Below are 4,217 nucleotides of genomic sequence, written 5' to 3' on the forward strand. Positions count from 1 at the left end.
ACTCTGTTGAGACTAACACTGAGAAGGAGCCAACCAAAGTGAAAGCTATGCATGTTAAGGGTTTAATTATTGATTCTGTTTTTACTCCTAAACCTTCAGGACCCAAGAAAGCTTGGGTACCAAAGTCTTCTTAATCAATCTGTATTTGCAGGGTAAGGTAAGAAAATAAAAGATCATGTGGATACTAGACAATGGCTGTTCTAGGCACATGACATGAGAAAAATCCCTGCTCACAGGTGTGGTTGAGAAAATTGGCCCTATAGTTACCTTTGGAGATGACAACAAAGGATTTACTAAGGGATATGGCAATTTGAAAATTGGCAATGTCATCATTGAGAATATCTCTCTTGTGGAAGGATTAAAGCATAATCTTTTGAGCATAAGTCAGTTTTGTGACCGGGGATACAATGTTGATTTCAGAACAGAAAGATGTTTAATCTCTCACTGGAAAGATGAGAAGCTTGCTTTACAGGGAGTAAGGAAAGGTAATCTGTACGTAGCTGACTTGAAGTCTACCTGTGATAAAGTAAGCAGATGCTTCTACAGCAAAGCTTTATCAGAACTAAGTTGGCTATGGCACAAGAAGCTCTTGCACTTGAAGTTCAAAACAATGAACTCTCTGATCATGAGAGAACTAGTGAGAGTATTACCACATATAGAATTCTGTCAAGAAGGACTCTGTGAAGCATGTGAAAAAGGGAAATCGAAGAAAGCATCACACAGAAGCAAGGAAATGACAATTATAACTGAACCTCTTCAGTTGATTCACATGGATTTATTTGGTCCAGTGAACGTATTGTCACTTTCAAGGAAAAGATATGCTTTAGTAATGGTCGTTGATTTCTCCAACTACACATGGGTGTTGTTTTTACAATCCAAGGATGAAGCACCTCAGCTAATAGTGGATCATATAAAGAAGATTGAGTTGGAAGTGAAATTACCTATTAGAAAGATCAGATCAGATAATGGGACAGAATTCAAGAATGTATTTCTAAATGAATTTTGTACGGAGAAAGGTATTTTGAGACAATATTCAGCCCCAAGGACTCCACAACAATACATGGTAGTACAAAGGAAGAATCGTACCTTGGTTGAAGCAGCAAGGACTATGCTAAGTGAATCAAGACTTCCCACCTACTTTTGGGTTGAAGCTGTCAACACAGTATGTTACACTCAAAATCGTACCCTGATTAACACAGATCATGACAAGACTCCTTATGAGATTATGGGTGCCAAGAAACCAACACTGAAATACTTTTATGTGTTTGGTGCTAAATGCTTTGTGCCAATACTCTGTACCAAAATCAAAAATATTTTTTTGGTGCTTGTGCTTACATATCTGATCAGTAATTCTACTTCATCAGTATTTGAAGTTGATGAAGATGAGATTTCTACCACAAATTATGGGTATCCTATTAAAGTTTTGGTTTAGTTTTTCGTTAATTTCCACATTTCAATCAACTACACTTAGTTTACTTGTTCCGTGTGCAGAATTAATCAAATGGCTAGTATGGAAGAGAATGCATGGGCAATGGTGCAAAGACAAGGAAAGCAATTTGTGTTAAATAACCAGCCTCTTTATGTGAATGGATTCAACACGTACTGGTTAATGGTGTTCGTTGTGGATCAGTCTACCTGAGCAAAGGTCAGTGAGGTGTTTCAACAGGCATCTTCTGACGGCCTAACAGTGTGTCGAACATGGGCTTTTAATGACGGCCAGTGGCGTGCTCTACAGAAAATACCATCAGTTTATGACGAAGATGTTTTCAAGGTGACTTTCCAGCTTATGCATAAAGGCACTTCTATTCAGTATTTTTTTGATTATGACTCCAGAACTGGATAAATGTAATAGCTTCACTTTACCGAGGTATTGTTTGAAAACACCAACAAGTTTTTATGTTGAAACATACTGTATCTCTGGCATATCATCACATAGCTCTCGTAAGTCCCTTATAATTTTTATGCTAAAACTCTTTGCTCGTAATATACAGATAGTGCTTAATAGAACATAAATTACAAAGATGATCTTATAATATTTGCATGGGAGCTAATGAACGAGCCTCGGTGTCCCTCAGATTCTTCTTGGGATAGACTTCAGGTCTGAGTTTCTAAGTAACCAAATAAGTAAATCATTGTTAACTTAATATCATATAAGTCCCAATATAGATATGAAATATGATTTACTCTTCTTCTTCTTTTACTCTAATTTACCCTTCTTCTTTTTTTGGATTCCAGTTACTCTCATGCCTGCAAGTTATTCCTAGAGGCACATCGGATTTCATTCATCAGCACGTCTCAGTGTATTTCAAAAAAACTATCCATCTGTAATCTCAAACTAGGTGTGAAGGTTGTCAGTTCTCACAACCTTGTACCAAAAGATATGGCCAAGGCTCATCCAATGCCTTTGTAATGTTACTCTTAAGGATCCCCTTAATTGATTTATCTTATCAATCTCACTTCAGCATCATTATAAAGTTGACCTTGGAGATGCACATTCAGCAGCCTTCATAAAGCTAAGGTATATAATTGATTCATTTTTACCAAGCACTTGATATGATTTCTCTTAACAGCTATATGCCCGAACATCTGGTGTACTAATAGTAATACCAATGTCTGGTTCCTCGTTGTCCATACGAAAAGCAATAGAAAACTCGTTTGGATTAAAACAAGTCAGCACCCTCTCAAGCAGGTAGTTCAATTTCAGAACTTTCAGGAGGGCAACTACAGTGGAGATGACATGTAGTTGACATGTTTGATTGACATGTTTCTGAAGTAGAACTAGTTTATATTGTTGTATAATTATATTTAGTTTAGTTAGAACTAGTTGCGACTTTTGGAAACTTGGTTTATTTTTGTTTGCTTGGAACTTTGTATTAGTTTAATAAATTTGTAATTTGGTTAACAATTCTCAATTCAAGTCAAAATGTTACAAGTAGATTTAGATTTTTTTACTTTTCAAAATTAAAGTGTAACCATTAGATATTTTTACATTGTCAAAACTGTTAAAAATGTTATAATAAATAAAAGAGTGTTACAATATATATAAAAGTGTTTATAAGAAAGTGTTACAATAAGCTATAAAAATGTTACCAAAAGAATTGAACTATTTTACAATTGTGTTACAATAGAATAAATGATGTTGCAAAAGAGAATATTGTAACATATTTTTCGATGTTACTAAAGGTTTAGAAGTGTTGCAATAGAGTTGTGGTTACACTAGTATGATGTTACCATAGAAATAGAAAGTGTAACCATAGAGTGTGTATTGTAACACTTTTACCAGTGTTACCAAAATTTCAAAAAGTGTAACCGTAGACACCTATTGTAGCAGGGGAAAATCCAACACCCCCAAATTTTCAAAAAATGTAACCATAACCCATTTTTTTGCTTTAGGTAACACTTTTTGGTGATGTTAATTTTTGGTGTTGCTATAGGTCAAATATGGTGTAGTGATGTTTTTCAAGAGGATCATCAATATAACAAACCTGCTTAACATGTTTCCCTAGCACGAACGGATCATTTACGAAACCTAATTTGTTCAAATTAACAATTGTATATCCCAAGTCATCGACCTTAACCCCCTGGTTCATATCTACCCAATTACAATGAAATATTGGGACTCTAAATTTGTTATAGTCCAACTCCCATATACTTGTTATAACTCCATAGTAGGTCTGTGAAGTATGTTTAATATTCTTTTCCTTACCCTGCACAAGCATTGTATCTGCAACAACACAGACACCACTACACTGAACTTGTCGAGTGTCATCATGCTCCTTGGTGCTAAACGTAACACCATTGATTCTATATCCGCTAAATGTAGGGACATTCTTGTTGGGCCCTTCAGCAATCCACCTTATCTCCTCAAGTATGTTATTATGGTCATCCAACAATTCTGATTCAATCTATTTAAAAACAAATTGATAAAAATTAATTATATTTTTATATTAAAATTAATTCGGAGACTAAATGTGTTCCTGGATATTTTCAAATTCCTCTGTTTCATTTTTTAACCATCATAATCAAATTTAAAAAAATACTATTTTCTATAAAAATCATGTTTGCTTGAATAAACAAATAACAAATATATTTACAAGGAAAATATAAACTAGGCCTATTTATGATATTTTTATTCAAATAACAATCATACCTTTTTCCTGAACCATTTGTGAAATTCTGCATTTTGCTTGTTTTTAAGCCAGACTTCATCATTTTCA

The 4,217-nt window shown here is 34.4% G+C and overlaps 1 long non-coding RNA gene across 2 annotated transcripts; it reads left to right on the forward strand.

Moving 5' to 3' along the window:
• Positions 1-1,349: 1,349 nt before the first annotated feature.
• LOC141705636 (uncharacterized) lies at positions 1,350-2,891 on the forward strand. 2 transcript variants are annotated; one of them, XR_012568425.1, is made up of 5 exons: positions 1,350-1,407; positions 1,492-1,771; positions 1,992-2,098; positions 2,236-2,518; positions 2,641-2,891. It is a non-coding gene; the product is annotated as an uncharacterized LOC141705636 (long non-coding RNA). The 2 variants fall into 2 exon arrangements; XR_012568424.1 differs by having other exon boundaries at positions 1,352-1,771.
• Positions 2,892-4,217: the final 1,326 nt, after the last annotated feature.

Source organism: Apium graveolens, unplaced genomic scaffold (genome assembly GCF_009905375.1).
Source record: "Apium graveolens cultivar Ventura unplaced genomic scaffold, ASM990537v1 ctg9156, whole genome shotgun sequence".
Taxonomy (NCBI): domain Eukaryota; kingdom Viridiplantae; phylum Streptophyta; class Magnoliopsida; order Apiales; family Apiaceae; genus Apium; species Apium graveolens.